This window comes from Pteronotus mesoamericanus, unplaced genomic scaffold (genome assembly GCF_021234165.1).
Source record: "Pteronotus mesoamericanus isolate MK-2021 breed Mesoamerican mustached bat unplaced genomic scaffold, CSHL_Meso_final scaffold_85, whole genome shotgun sequence".
Taxonomy (NCBI): Eukaryota; Metazoa; Chordata; class Mammalia; order Chiroptera; family Mormoopidae; genus Pteronotus; species Pteronotus mesoamericanus.
Window position 1 is genome coordinate 37,423,381 of NW_026555329.1, and position 17,143 is coordinate 37,440,523.

The window sequence follows — 17,143 nt, forward strand, 5'->3', positions numbered from 1 at the left end:
AGGAAATGGCTGCTAAAGCATATAAGATTTATTTTTTGAGGCAATGCAAATGTTCTACAATTGATTGTAGTGATGGTTACACAACTGTGCAACTGTACCAAAAACCACTGGTTGTTTGGTATATCGGTGACCTACATGCTTGCTATGTGAATTAGAGTTCAATGAAAGAGTGTGTGTGTGTATGTGTGTAAAATTTAAATGCATACCTTATTAATTTTCTATTAGGCTTGCATTGTCCTCTTTAGGCTTAATAAAGAGAGACATGGGGACAGCAGCGAAATCAAGTGAGTCACATGAGCCAAACAGCATGACAAAAAACAAGAAGGATCTGGGCTCCATCCCAAGGCTTTATCAACAGTAAAGAGGCTTACATCTCCCAAAATCACGTCCCTGAGTTGGAAGACAATTCCCCAGTTCTCTCCTCAGAGCCCCCAAAGAAGAGCATCTGTTATTTTACAGCCTCATCCAGAAAAATTTCAAGGTACTGGGTTAGCCAAAAAGTCTGTTTAGTTTTTCCATAAAATAAAAGAAATATTTTTCATTTTCACCAATAACTTTACTGATTTAGGTATTTTGAGTATGTCGGCTCCAGTATGGTATAATGTTAATTGTTCTCAATTAATGCCTCAATTAGATCACCATCAACTTCAACTGCTCTACCTGACCATGGAGCATCATCCAGCAAGAAATCTCCAGCACAAAACTTTGCTGACCACTTTGGACAGGTTCGATCAGTTACAGCACCTTCTCCATTACACTGCACAAATCTTTTTTGAGTTTTAGTTGCATTTTTACCTTTCTTGAAATAATAAAACACAAAATGCCAAAAATGTTGCATATTTTCTTCCATCTTCAATATTAAAATGGGTACATGGAAGTTCATCAATTTGGGAGGGTTTTGTTTTTTTTTTTTTAAATGCACACTGATTCGAGAACTGTCACAATACAATCTAACAGAATTGTTTCAAATAAAGTTAAAGAGAGCTAAGCACCACTAGAACCATCTTAATGGAAAAAACCAAATGAACTTTTTGGTCAACCCAATACACAAAGACTCCGAGTTTACAGATTGTAGCAGTGATACACAATTAATAATTTCAGTATGAGTTTGATGAGTTTTACTAGTTGAATGGACATTAGGGATATAGAGTCCTTTTTTCTTTCATGTTTTTCCTCCCTTGGGCTCCAAGTTCATACTTTGAGGTTGAATATAAAAGTTTTTCAGAACCACCTGATCATGAATTTGAAACAATTAAGACTCATCCTCAGATTCCTTAATACCCACAAAGATACTATGGCCCCTTCCCAATGTTTAAAAGTGTTTCTTTTTCAACAATGCAACTATTTCTATTCCTACAACTTCAAAAACTAAATTAATTATGCCTCAAAATCCAGAATTCTTCTCACAACTCAACACCCATTACATATTAGAGATGTTCCTCACATCCCATTTAGATTCACTTTACTGCGCCTCCAGGAGTCCTCAAAAAATTAACCTATTTATCTCTTACTAGATTCACAGACATCTGCCAGAAAAGAACCACTTTCTATTCCAGGCAGGTACCAGACAACCAGTGTAAAAAAATAACAAAAGTTATTTTATTATAAGATAACTGGATATCTACTTGCAAAGGAATGGAATTGGACCCTTATATTACCTCCCAGTGGAGTAAAGATTTAAATGTAAGGCATAAAACTATAAAACCTAGTAGGAAACTTATGGGAAAAGCTTCCTAACACTGGTCTTGACCATTTCATGCTTTCATTGAGTCTGACACCTAAAACTCAGGCAATGAAATAAAAAACTGACAAGTGGGGTTACATCAAACTAAAAAGCTTCTGCACCAAAAAAAATTTTTTTTAAAGTATTACATGTAATTATAGCAGAGATTAAATGAGTGCTAGACATTGTCTTGATCACTTGGCATATGTGTACTCATTTGATCCTCCTTAAGTTCTAATGATGGATATTTTTATCCTCCATTTTACAGAACAGAAAACTGAAGCCTATTTGATCTAAGTCTGGCAACTGATGAAGCTAGAATCATATCAAGGAAAAGAATGAAATAAACTTTCAAAAGAAGCAATTAAAAAGCCTTAAATTACAATTAATTCTCCCTACCCTACCCTCTTATCCACCTTTCCTTTGAGTTCATTTTTATATCCTCGCCTCTTCTGCTGCCAAAACAAACACCATATGACACAGAGCATTAGTAAAGGAAAATTTTTATCTAGAACCTTTATTGCCATTAATTGAACCAGTAACTCTAAACAGTACTTTTATCAGTACGGAATATAGTGTTAAGAAAAAAATTAATATTTTAATGTACCTATTGTTGCATGATTCTTGTCATTATTCAACATTAAAAGCACTAAAACTACAGTAATGCAATTTCCTCGTCCATATTATGCCTTCAGTGGGAGAAACAAGGTAAGAATTAAGAAAATAGAGTATATTTTACTGTATGCAATTATACAGAAAATACAATGTCCTATACCAATACAAAAGCACTTCTGAGAGGCCAAAAGTATTTTTTAAAATATTACCCACTGAAATCAGTAGAAAAGCAAGTAAGCAGTAAATGGGGAATAGTGAAATAACAAAACCACAGGTGCTTAGAAGGATTAATCTGGCACACTCAAGTATGATGAATGGGAGAACAGATTTGCACTGAGTTAACATTTTTTTCCCAATAAAAAGTATATATACCAATGACATACCCTTAATACCATTCACATCTGTCCCAGTTTTTAAAAACAACCATAGACATAAAGGTATATGAAATGGGCACATTCCTACTGCTGATGAATGTAAACTGGTAAAATAACTGTGAAATATTTCAAAACCAAAAACTTTAAAAGTCATCCTACCTTGCAATCCTTAGAAATTTATCCATGGGAAACAATCCAATACTTTAATGATAGCACTTCCGGTCAAGATGGAGGCATAGGTAGATACATTTTGTCTCCTCGCACAACCAAAAGAAGGACACCAGCAAGCTTAAAAACAAAAAATAACCAGAACTGCCAGAAAATAGAACAGTATGGAAGTCCAACAACCAAGAATTTGAAGAAGAAACATTCATCCAAACTGGTAGGAGGGACAGAGATGGCCCCTGGGCCAGAGAGGACGTGTAGCTGGAGGACTAGGGTGGGGGAGGAGGCAGATGGCAGTCTGGGTGGTCCCACATTCCTGGTGCAGAAAAACCAGAAGGAACAGCTGGGGAGCAAGACAGATCATGCAATCCAGGGTTCCAGTGCAGGAAAAGAAAGCCTCAAAACCTCTGGCTGTAATAACCTGCGGGGGATGCTGCAGCAGGAGAAACTCCCAGCCTCACAGGAGACTCCGTTGAAAAAACCCACGGGTTCCTAGAAAGTACACAAACCCACCTGCCCAGGAATCAGCACTAGAAGGGCCCAATTCCCTCATGGGCAGCAGGGGAAGTGACTGAAAGCCAGCAGAGAGCCGAGCAAGCAGCACTGTTTCCTCTCGGACCCCTCCCCCACACAGTGTCACAACATAACCACCTGGGTTGCCCTGCCCTGGTGAAAACTAAGGCTCCTCCACTTCCAACTAACAGGTGCACTGAGACAAAGAAATACGGCCCAAATGAAAGAACCAATCAAAGTTCAAAAAATAGAACTAAACAATGAACAGATAGCCAACCTATAAGATGTACAGTTCAAAACACTAGTAATCTGAATGCTCACAGAAATGGTGGAGTATGATCGCAAAATGGAGGAAAAAGTGAAGGCCATACAAAGTGAAATAAAGAAAAATAGACAGGAAACCAACAGTAAAGGGAAGGAAACCAGGACTCAAACCAACGATTTGGAGCAGAAGGAAGAGATAAAACATTCAACCAGAACAGAATGAAGAAACAAGAATTCCAAAAAATGAGGAGAGTCTGAGGAACCTCTGAAACAACTTTAAATGTTCCAACATCATAATCATAAGACGTGCCAGAAGGAGAAGAGGAAGAGCAAGAAAATGAAAACTTATTTGAAAAAATAATGGAGAACTTCCTCAGTTTGGTGAAGGAAACAGAACTTCAGGAGATACAGGAAGCGTGGAGAGTCCCAAAGTTGGACCCAAGGAAACACACACCAAGTTATATCATAATTACATTACCCAAGATTAAAGATAAGGGGAGAATCTAAAAAGCAGAAAGAGAAAAGGAGACAGTTACCTACAAAGAAGGACCCATAAGACTATCAGCTGATTTCTCTAAAGAAACCTTGCAGGCAAGAAGGGTCTGACAAGAAGTATTCAAAGTCATGAAAGGCAAGGACCTACATCCAAGATTACTCTATCCAGCAAAGCTATTAGTTAGAATGGAGGGCAGATCAAGTGCTTCCCAGGTAAGGTCAAGTTAAAGGAGTTCATCATCACCAAGCCCTTATATGAAATGTTAAAAGGTCTTATCTAGGAAAAAGATAAAAAACTATGAACAGTGAAATGACAACAAACTCACAACTACCAACAACTGAACCTAAAAAAAACAAAAACAAAAACAAAAACAAACTAAGCAAAAAACTACAACAGGAACAGAATCACAGAAATGGAGTCATAGGGGACGGGGACAGAGGAGAATGAGGAAAAAGGTACAGGGAATAAACAGCATAAATAGTAGGTACAAAATAGACAGTGGGAGGTTAAGAATAGTATAGGAAATGGAGAAGCCAAAGAACTTATACGTATGACCCATGGATGTGAACTAAGGGGGGGGAATACTGGTGGGATGGGGGGGTGCAGGGCACAGGGGAAAAGAGGAGAGAGAAAAAAATGGGACAACTGTAACAGCATAATCAATTATATATGTACATGTGTAATAAAACAATTTAAATGTTTTTCAGTTAAAAGAAGTATACAACACTTATCAAGAATCATTGTTTATAGTAATAAACATATTACAAGACCCTAGGAGGCCAACATTCTTAAATTCATTTAAAATTTTAAGTACATGAAAGCAACATGGCAATATAAAAAACTAAATGTAAAAGATTGTTATTACTCATTATTTGTAATCTAAAGTCTCTAAAGTGGTAAGGTTGCAAAAAGGAAGTAAATAATACAACAATATTCATGAATGAACTGATCAGTCATAAAATTAAATCCTGTTCTAGTATCTTTCCCTACTTGGGAAAAAATAAGCACAGATTTGTTTAAGAGAAGCACAAATCAATTAATCAGACTTTCACTGAAACTCGACACTGACAATACATGCATATACAATTCAATAAAACTGAAAATCTTGAAAATATGTTAAGATTTCATGGTGACTATGAAATAAGTGTTGACTTTAAAACCAGGCAAAGCTACTGATAAATAAGAACCTAGAAGACCAAATAATGACAAAAGACAAGATCATCTAATGTAATGAATTAATCAGTCTTCAAAAGGACATAACTTGCACACTAAAGATTTAGGGGAACCTGGCTGGTGTGACTCAGTGTACTGAGTCCTGGCCTGCAAACCAAAGGGTCATCAGTTCAATTCCAAGTCAGGGCACATGCCTGGGTTGTGAGTGAGGTCCCCAGTAGGGGGTGTGCAAGAGGCAACCACACATTGATGTTTCTCTCCCTCTCTTTCTCCCTCCCCTCCCCTCTCCCTCAAAATAAATACATAAAATCTTTAAAAAAAAGGTAAGGATTTAGGGGAAATCACTGGAAAAAGGAATGAAACACTCAACTACTTTCCCAAAATAAGGCTGTCTTAGTAATTCCTGTAAAATTCACACATGAAATGGAAAACACACTGGGGGTGGGGGGTGGATAAATATTACACCAGAAACAACATTTGAATCATTCTCTGTTCATTCTATGAACTGGCTTTACAGCTGTGACAATGATAAATTTTTGTTCAGTATAAAATTAATTTTAATAATTTATAATTATCTGTATATCAAGGTAAGACCCAATTAAACCTTTTCCATTACTGATGTGAAATTCAGGGCCCTATTTTAAAGAGATTCACATTAACATTTTTCCTATTCCAGTAATAATAAGATAAACTCAGTTACCTAAAAATAAAAAATAGACAAGAAAAAGACTACAAAATATACCAGGTATTCACTGAAATGTGAGATTGTGGGTAATTTTTTAAGGGTTATAATTAAACTATTATTGGAAAACTGCAAGTATATTAATTAGTAAATAAGATTTTAAACATATACCAATATTTCATCTATGGATTACTATTGCTTTTCGATCTACCCACAGATAATGGGGTGTAAATTAGATACAAATCTCTCTATCTCATTTAAGAAATATATTCTGGGTCCCCATGATGTGCTGAGACCAAAGTGAATAGCATTTTTTTTTTAGATTCAAAGTGCTATGTTAAAAAACAAATATATAGTTTGCATTTTAGGGTAATTAAAATATGAAAAAAACACATGGATTATCATTTTGTAATTGTTCTGTTTGCTTTTTTCATTTTAAGAGTGTAGTTTTATCTAGAGAATGACAGTTAGCTGGTCAAATTTATGCTTCAGACATTTATCCATACTTAACCAGAGAGGTCGCAGAAGCTACTACACCAGTCTAAACCCTTTTATTTTAAATATGAGCATTTTCCCAATACTACTCAAGCCACATCTCACTTATCTTCCTCCTTACAACTGCATGGGCTTGTTTTAAATAGTTTAAAAAATTGTAATAAACTACAGAGTTCATTAAGAGTAGAGGTGCTCTGGTTAATGCTCACAATGGTGTGGCCAGATGTAAAGAAGTATTATTAAATATGAATGTAATCTTTATCAACAAAAATTGAACCTTTTTTCCCCAATAAAAAAGCTAGTCCAATATATGATCTCGTTCTACAAAAATGTATCACTTCCAAATCACAGTGAAAGGAACCTGAATAATTTACCAATTTTTTCTACTATGTGCCTTAGAGACACCTTACTATAAAAACTCGTATCAAACACAACAAAATGACATTTGCAGAATGTAATATTGTAGTGACAGTACTGAGATCGACTGTTACAAACTCTTTGAGTATTAAATGGTTACACCATAATTATATAGAACATTCGTCCAATAACAAAATAGTGCTGGAAATTTATCTCGTTCAATGTTCAGACATAAGGTTAACCATTCTTTCCATTATCCTCTGCAGACAAGCCTCCCCTTTATATGGAAATCTGTTGGGAATTAATTTCACGTATTCTTCTAAGTCACTGTATGAAGAGGATACTGAAGGCCATCACTATACAACATAATGCAACACAAGGACGCCTTCGTTCACCAATTCTGGCACACTTCCCAAATATACCCAACAATCCAGTTTTATTTCTGTCCAGGAGGATGGATGGCAGGGGTCAGATATAAGCACAGGTACATATAAGCAGCAAGTTTACAGTCAACTGACTCTGAAAATTGAAAATGGCAGACACAGTAAAGCCAGCGAAGCCCCCAGCCACATCACCCTTCCGGGCCCAGGGTGAAAAAGGCGTGCCCGTTAAGTATTTATTGAGGCTTACTGTGTGCCGCTTCATTCAATACTTAATATAATCTAGCAAACTATTATCTTCAATTTATGGAGACTAAGATTAGGTAACTTTCCCCAGGTTAGAAAACTAAACAACAGATAAGCCATCCTTCAAACCAAGATAGCCTACACAGTCCATATTTGCTAAATTTAGTTATGCATTACCTAAAGAGAGAGACTTAAAATAACTTACATGTTAGAAGAAATAAAAAAGCCAAAAGAATGTACCAAAACAATGAAAAGAGGTACACTGATGTGGTATGCTCCAGATGCTTAGGGAGGCAGAAAAAAAGTACTCTTACCCTTGAAATGGGAAAGAAATAGGCCTAGCAGACATGGGGAGAAGAAGATAACAGAGTTTCACAGAACACAAGAACCCCACAAGGAGAAAAAAATTCAGAGAGGACAGTGTAGCTTTTTGGAAGGTACAAAATATAATCTGGCATTTGCTTCTTCCAAATTTTCTATGAACTTTTTAGGTATAGAGGTAAGACAGTCAAATATTTATTTACACTCTTTAATTTTTAATTAAACAAATTTTAATGTAAGTATATATTTAAATTACATGTTATAGAACATTATTTAGAAAGCCTGTTTTTCTCATCCTCAAGAAGCCATTTTATTCAAATAATTCACTTACATTTTTGTTACACTGTACTGATCAATAAAGCCACCTCTTTAGCCCAAAGTCAAGTTTTCTAAAATGTAGCATCTTCATTTCTAGGTTGTTTGAAATAAATTGTTGTCGTTTTTATTTAAGTACACTTGATACTTCCACTGGAACTATTATCTATACCAAATGCAAAATAATTATTCAAGTCAGTTTTTCTATTTGATTTTACATCACGCATGATTTGGAAAACATAATTACAAAATTGGTGTTTATAGCCTTTGCCTTTCTTACTACTCCTACTAGGAAATTCTGAAAATATTTGAAACTAAACACTGATTAAAAATCATGTTGATTTATAATATTAATATATCATCACAAAGAATTCTTGGCCATTCAAAATAAAGCCATTGAGATAGCTGCCCCTAATATGCGATATTTACAGTGCTTTTCTCTGGGGAATGATTTCTTGGGTAGGGGGTGGGGGGTCAAACCTGCAATCTCTTGGTGCAAGGGGAAATGCTCGAACCAACTGACTCACCCAGCCAGGAGTGAGAAGTCACATTTTTATTAAGTTCCCAGGTGGTTCCAATGTGCTGGTCCAGACACCTCACTTTAACCCAGATGATGCTAGACCTTGTTCATCATGTTAAGGGTTTGGATTTTAGTCTCAGGCTACGGGAAGTCTTTGAGAATTTTCAAGCAGGGAAATGTTATTACAAGATTAGTGGTTTCTAAAATATCACTCTGACAGCAATATGAAGAATGGAGCTTTCACAAATAATATATTTCATGTACTCTAATATGTATATTTTTCACATGTATAATTTCTAATAGCAGGACGCATTTCACAATCAATGGTGTATCATATAGTAGTTTAACAAGCAGTGAATTTTCTTTCTTAGTGGTAAATAAGGTAATGGTGTGTATTATAATTCATAGGTGACTAATTCATTGAAAAACGGTATGTATTAGTTCTTCTCATGCAGTGGTGCTGTAAGAGAGAAAGTAGCTTTTATTCCCTTTGGACTATGTAAGAGACCCATCCCCATTCCAGATCACAGAGACAGTAAACAACAGGTCCAAAATTATAAATCCAAAAATTGTGACATATAAACTAAACATCTTTCCTCTCACATGATACTGTGACCTGTAGTTCACCTGCCAGAGAAAAGAAAAGGAGATGAGGTCCAATCATGAGCACCAGACCCGTCGACAACAGGAGCCAAGAAAAGATTTTATGGGTAGCAGGTGTAAAATACCAAATTTAAGCAATTACGATGAATTGCTTTAAGATTTTTATTAATAAACTATAAATAAGTGAAAACCACTTAATGTACCACCCCCACACATGTAGAGATAAAATCAAACAGCAGTTTGGGAACACTGTCTCACACAGTGCTGCAAGATGCAAAGGATGATATAATGTCTCTGAAGAGATAGACACTGGCTCAAAGATTCACTTTAAAATTATAGTAGGTGATACCGTGAAGTCAGGTTTGTGCCAAGATGGGTCCTGGGCCTGGAGAGCGACCACAATACCACACACCCCCAAGCTTCTTTCTAAGAGACTACCAACAACCTAGGACATTTCAGTAGCAAACAGCAACAATTCTCCAAAAACCTGCAAACTTTATGCTTTTGATCACATTTGTTTGAAAAGGTATGACTTTTTGAAATATCATTCTGTAGGCTGCCAAAATGATTTTTAATTTTAAAACTTAAAGGGAAAAAATTAAAATAGAAATCATAACAAATAGTATTTGTCATAACATCTTACATATTCCCACTCCCTATTGCCAGTCTACTAATGTAAAGTCCACTTAATTACGCAATCTATTCAGCACATTCTGGAAAGCACACTTACACCTTTACTTGGATCATTTAGATGTTCTAATTCCTAGAAGAATGTACAAATATTCTTCTTCACCAAACAAATCTCCCTTACCAGAACAACTAAAAGTTCAGAGGAGTGAACTATCTGAACTGGTAATTATTCTGGGACCCAGACAGTTTTCATCTCTAAATATACTACTTAAATCTCACATTCAACTTCTGAAGAGAAAAATGCAAAGACTTAAAAGTGGCCACAAAGCCTTTGCTGTAACCATCATATGTTTAAAAAAAATTGAATACCATAACTGATAAGTAAAAAGTTCTCACAGGTGGTACCTACCACCAGATATGAGACACGCAGGTGCTCTATTAAAGATGCAAACCCAGGAAAGCATATCCAGAGCAACTGACCAAGATATTTCTATTTTGCCTGCTTGGTATTAGGTTCATTTATACCTAATGATTAATGATTATTAATCATTTATATATAATGATTAATACCTAATCATTATAAATGTTTAAGTCTCGGACTGATTTGGAGAAAAGCATTTCTTGTTATTTTTTCAATGCTTTGAGAGAGAGAGGAACGGGGTGTGGGAGAAGGAGAGGACAGGGTCGGGGGACATCAATGCAGGAGAAAAACATCAGTCGGTTGCCTCCAGTACACACGCCAACTGGGGACCGTACCGCAACCTAGGCACACGCCCTGACAGGGGATGGAACCCAAAATGGTTTCTGTTTACAGGTCAAGGCTTCAACCAACTGAGTCACATCGGCCAGGGCTGGAAAGGCATTTAAATGTTAACAGCCAATAACAGCAGCAGTACATTCTGACAATTAAAGCACTAAAAGAGCTACAGTATTATTAAGTTTGACAGAGCTGATGAGCAAAATCACACAGAGTTAAAGGCAAGGCATATAGCTAAATCAACCCCTCCCTCAGTAATTATTCCCCCAACCAGACAAATGACAGGAGGTTCTAGGTAGTGGCTGAACTGTGCTGGGTCAAACAACAGCAAAGCAACATTACTTGGGAGTCCAACTAGTGGCAATTAACAATCATTTTCAAGTTAAAGCAAATTCCCTTTAAAGGTACCATGGGCCTCCTTCTAATTCTTAATAGAGGGATATCAGGATAACTAGACCATTATTATTTTCCTCATCCCTTAGTTGTGAGCAGATGGTAAGAAAGGGAGTCACCATAAATAATAAAACACAAAGCACCCTGGAGTGAAAGATATGGTCTGTCCTTGCTCCCAGGAGACCAAGGAAGGCACAGGCCCTCAGACCAAGCTCAGCTTGGGAGACAGCCACTCTGAGGGAGTCGCTCAAGGTAGCAGGTCCCAGGCAGCAACCTCACAGCTGGAGGGGTCCCGGCTACAGTAGCAGGGTGTGTCCAGTAGCTATGATGCCTCAAGACTGTCCCAGCAGCATGACGGTAGCCACTGCCTCTCCACCTGTTCCCCAGCTTTTCTGCTGTTCCACTGCCTACTTCAATCATTCCAATAGTTTATTTCTAGTTAAAAGAGACAAGGTCAGTTTGTATTACTTGGAATGGAGAAGTCTGATTGAAAAGCTTCATCATTATGCAGTCTACATTTTTGTTAAAGTTAAACAATTTTTAAAAACTTGTTTAGTTGTTTTACTTTGTTTTAGTAAGAAAATCATTTCATTTAGTATTAAGTTAGAATATCGAGTTAAGTACAATGAAGAAATTACATCGTTTATAATCCCACCACCTAGACAGAAACAACCAAAACCATTTTGGAGCACACCTTTCCAAGCGTTCTGCCAAAATAGACATTTTTAATGCCCAAGAAAAGAGTGTGGACGCAGTAACTGCACTGGGGATCTATGACATCATTAAGCCAGAGTGATCATCTAATCCAACCAATGCACCTCTGAGAGTGAAAAGGATTCTTTCCGTCCTTCCCCGATTAATAAGTAAGCCAAGAAAACATAAACTGGAGCTATCCCAGGCAAACACAAATGTATAGTTGCCGTAAATATTTGAATAATTCAGCCTACTGGTTAGGAACCCCTACTTCAGATATAGTCCTATTCATCAGAAGAGGCTATGAATAATAAAGTCTTACCTTGCATGATTTATCAGCTGACAAAAAGGGGAACAAGAAGATAAACTTAAGTCTCTACTAGCCAATCCAAAATTGTAATTAAAAATTTCTAAACAAAAACTACACTTTAATTAGTATTAGCAAGTACAAAATATAGATGTCACTCCTTCCTTCTCAAGTTAGAAAAAATGTAGATACAATTTGACTTTGCACAGGAAGTAAATATACATAGAACTTTTTTCCTGAATTATCAAGGCACCACTGAAGCAGTACATCCAGTTCTTCACCCCCAAAATAATAAATCTTATGGGGGTTTCCCCTTATAACTGAGCCAGACCCTTTAAGAAGGCTGGAGGGGAAAAAGAGCCTAAACATCAAAATACAGTTTCAAATATACTCTTAGGATTTGACAATATGTAACATGAAGAGAGTAAAAACTAAAAACATAATTAACAAAATCTAGTTAGAGGCAGATAGAGAAATAGTACTCTACAATATAAAGCAACAAGAGAAAAACCTGTAAAGTATGAAAAATCATGGAACAGATTTAAATGCAGTGACACACGGTGATAAGAATAAGAAAGCCGGAGTTCCCTGAGATTAATTTTTCTCCCCATTTTAAACTAGGCTTTTGCTTTTTAGCCTCAGTCAGCAACTGCTCTTTATTTCCTCACCTCTTTTCTCAAAGTAGTCTTTGTTTAAAATGAATCCTGCTCACATTTCCCATCTCCACTGATCATATTTTACCTATAGGAAAAGAAGTCCAATCTCTAGAGTAAATCCACTGAGCAAAGACGAAAAAGGTCAAAAGTAAATAGCCTATACACTTATTCTGATCCTTTTATGGAGCAATAGTGAAATAACTGTTATCTGGAAACAGCCCCACAAAGCAAAGTGTTGCTAGTTTGATCCTGGTCAGGGCACCAGGGTTGAGGGTTCGGTCCCTGGTCAGGGTGAATACAAGAGGCAACCCATCAATGTTTCTCTCCCCCACTTTTTTCCTCCCTTCTCCTCTCTCTGGAAGTTCAAAAAATATTCTTTAAACTGAGTCCCAAGAACACAGAAAATGTATAAAAAAAGTCATGTGCGGCGCCATATATTCTTCCTCATTTATAAAGTTCTTTTCATATAAATCCTGGAGAGAAACTACAAACAGGCAGGGAGGAAGAGAGGAACAACAATTAACTTTAAAAGCCTAAACACAGATGTATAGGGTAAACTAACATCTGCCCTTGGAACCCCAGTAGTCTCTAAAATTGGAAAGATTCCTGGGCAATGACAGAGAAGACTACTCTGAAAATGCATTTTTCCCATATGTTGTTTTTTAAATATGCTCTTGATTTATTGTAGGCCTTTAATTACAATAATGAAAATATTTATCTGATATTTACCAGATTTATCAATTATTTTTTACCATATATATTTATCAAACATTTAACTAAGTGTTTCAGAAGCTTAAAGTAACCTTTGCCAAGACAATTCCAGTTCACAGCCTGTAATCCTTTATTTTTATCATTTTTGTTTGTTTGCCTTTTAAAGAATGTTCAAGAACCATTTTACCAAATTGGAGGAAGAACTTAAAGGCAAAAGGATGTAAAAACTAAGTAAAAGTACAAAAATCATATTAGAATACAAAAGAAACTAACTTTTTAAAAGAGATTGTGTGGTAAAGAAGGGATGTAAACGTTTTTTTTGTAATTTTGCTTCTAAGAACTCTAATTCTGATACCAAAACTAGATAATGACAAGCAGAGGCACCCAACAGGACTGCTGGACTGAATTTAGACATTCTTCCTCTGCAGCATCTACCTAAATCATTTACTGAATGGTTATCTTGTCCTTGACACTTTACGTATATGATCTCAATTAAATCTCAAGATTACCCAAAACTTGTACACATTATTGTATTTGCTTCATACAGACACAGAAACTGGGGCCCAGTCAAGGGTTCCTACTTGCCCTGGGTAAAGCAATTCAGTGACCCAGCTCATTCAAAAATCTGGTCTGATTACAAAGCATGTGATCATTTCTCTATGCCAAATTCCCTCTCATAAAACAGTACCCCCCACCACCTCTTGAGCATACATTTTACATACATTATCTCTTTATTTAAATCCTTACAACTCCCTGTAAAGTCTGCATTATCACTTTTATTTTAAAGATTAGGAAAATTTAAAGACTTAAAGAAGTTAGGGAGTTTGTCAGGATTTAGCTTCTGGTCCATGGCTCCAAAATCCATATACTCTTTCCAATATATCTTGCTGCTTTCAGTTCCATGATTCTATAAATCTATCGCCACCAGACGATCCCTTCCTTTATAGGAAATGGTGATTCCATGCAGGATGAAGATCAAGTTAGACATGATCTTTTTTTACCCTGCAACTCTCCTCCTTCCTCCTTCCACACGTCCCCACCATCTCTCCCAGCATTATGACCAGACAACTGCTCAGGGATTTACATTTTCAGTCATTCCCTCTACAACCCCTTTCAAGCAGATAATGGAAAGAGGTGAAAAATACTGGAAGAAAATCTTCCCTCAGGAAATAGTCATCAGGACTACTGTCAACAATCTGCCATATTCTGCATAACCTAACTCCACACCCTGAGACCAAATCAAGTTTGATATATTTTTAAAATGAAAAACTAAATACTTCCCACTGTCATTTCCATCTTGTGCCATTATCACCTGGTTGATGACGGGCAACATTTCTAGGCCTGGTATTTCATCTATAAAATGAACAACATGATCTTGAATGGCCCTTCCATTTTAGAGATCTAAGTTAGCTCATGTACACCCCCCTCTTCCTTTGTCTGCTTGTGAGGAAAACGCTGGAAATTTACTGGGCAAGGGATAGGGTGTGGTAGATAAAACCCCACAGTACGTAAAGCAACTAACTATTATTAGGTACTACTGTATACACAAAAATCTACTCACAGGCACACATACAAAGTTCAATCTGAAACAAGCAACAAAAAAACAATCCAGAGCTTGTTCTTTGCCAACCCAAAATGAATGATCTATTTTTAGCTGAAATCCACTCAAGAGGGAACTGAGACTGGTCTCAGCAGCCAAATGAACAAGCTAAACAGCCACTGGGCTCACTAACGAGTCCTAAGGCACGCTGATCGCCTATCCTTTAAAGTAACCTTTGGCTTGCTTGCAGCTATAAAGTCAATATAAGGACAGAAAGCTATGAAGGCTTAAAGCTTGCCAAGGGAATAGCATTTCAAATACATAATTCTACTTCTGTATTTTACTTATTCTGATAAGAAGGTATGGCCAAAGCTCAAAAAAGCCTAGACAGCTTTACATGTATTTTAATCTTAATTTTCCAAGTCTGGGTGAACAGTTTAGAAACTGACACAGGAGCAAAGTTGACAAGATTAAAATTAAAATCCTAAATTCACTTGTGAAACCACCTTAAATAATAAATGGTTAACTTAGGGCTGTGAACAAAGTTGAGACTTTTAAAATATACTTGGAATCTGAAAAAAGGTACAAAATTTTCTATTTAAATTACAAAGAATATATTATCTCTAAATTACAGCCCATTTAGTAAACACCTACAGTTCAGCAAATAACCTAAATTTAAATGTGAGAACTGGTATAAACAAAATTTTCTCAATCCAATCTAAGGAGTTCTGCCTGTATTACAGCTGCTGGCATCACTCAGACGCAAGGGGAAGAGCACTAGACAGACAGGCGGCCTACACTGAAGTCCCAATCTGCCATTCATTAGCTGTGTGCGCCTACAACACTCCAGGGCTCATGGCTCACGGGCAATTCATGCGTCAGGTAGATAGTTCTAGAAGGATACAGTACTACCAAAAAGAAGCTGGTGGAGACCCCAATGAAAGCAATGGGAGTCCTTTAAGACTGCTGAGCCCAGGCAGTCTGGGCAAAACAGCTACATAAAATTATTTAGCAAAGTTTTTAAAAAGAAAGTGATACAAGAAGATACTGTCCAATATTCTCTGACAAAAAAAAAAAAAAAAAAAACAATTTTTTCTTAGAGAAAATTTCCACACCAATTGGGAACTCAAAAAGTCTTTATTCAAATAATCATTTGTACCTACACTATGGGCTACATGATGTGACAGGTCCCAGGAACATGACAGATAAAGCGCTTTGTCTCTTATGGTCTAGCGGGGTGACAGGCAGCTCCTCAGTACAGATGTATAAATGGCATACTGGGAGGCAAAACACAGGAGAAGGGCCCTCTGCAGGAGGGTGGGAGGAGGGGCTCAAAGCTGAGACAGTGAAGTCCTGGAAGACGGAAAAAAGCCTGTCATGAAGGCTGACAGTACCAATGACGGTGGATCAATAGGAGCTCCAGAAGACAGGCGCCAGACAGTGGAGGACCTTCTTAGGCTACAGTGTGAGTCTCTTTTAGGAAAAGTGTTCCTAGAGGTGGTACAAAGGGCAAAGGGGAGAGGCGAGTGGCAGTCAGGAAAGAGACTGAGCAGCACTGGAGACCAGAGGTGAGGAATGGCTGAATAAAAGCAGTACAATGAAGTCAGATGAGAGGAGACAGGTTTGGAAAGGACTTCTGAAAAGGAATCAGTAGGACCTAGTGATCAAGTAGATGAGAACTGAGAGGAAAAATAAGGTAATGCTAAGGCTTTGAGTCTATAGAGTTACAAACATTTACTTTGTAAAATTAAATAAGCAGACTGACAGAACTTGAGAGGAGGAAGAGCCATCCCCAGCCACGGCGGGCCTCACTGGCACAGAGCCTGCCAGATGAGAAGTAACACGAGCAAGAAGTCTGGCAGGCAGATGACCATGGCTCCAGCAGCTGCTGCAAAGAAAAGCTTGAAAGTTAGAAATACACATCAGCAAAAATCCTCACTACTTGCTAGACTAACATTAGGGGACTTCCTTCCATCCTTACAAAGATTTCATGAAGTTTCCTGATACCTTCTACTCTCTTTCAAAGGTATTTATGATGTCCATCTAAACCCAGAGAGGCAGGTTACACAGGCATAATTTTTGTCCTTAGCCCAGAGTCCCTAAAGGTAGCCATAAACCAAAAGAACTATTTATTCTCTCTCCCACTCCCCAACTACAACTCCCCCTACAACAGACTGGCCATATAACCTATCTACCAGCAGTCAGGAAAGACTA

At 37.1% G+C, this 17,143-nt stretch overlaps 1 protein-coding gene and 1 pseudogene across 4 annotated transcripts in view; both read right to left on the reverse strand.

Moving 5' to 3' along the window:
* Positions 1 to 17,143, reverse strand: part of SRPK2 (SRSF protein kinase 2) — a 223,180-nt gene that overhangs the window by 98,759 nt on the left and 107,278 nt on the right. The window lies entirely within an intron of this gene.
* On the reverse strand, positions 7,140 to 7,502 carry LOC129062907 (protein kish-A-like; annotated as a pseudogene).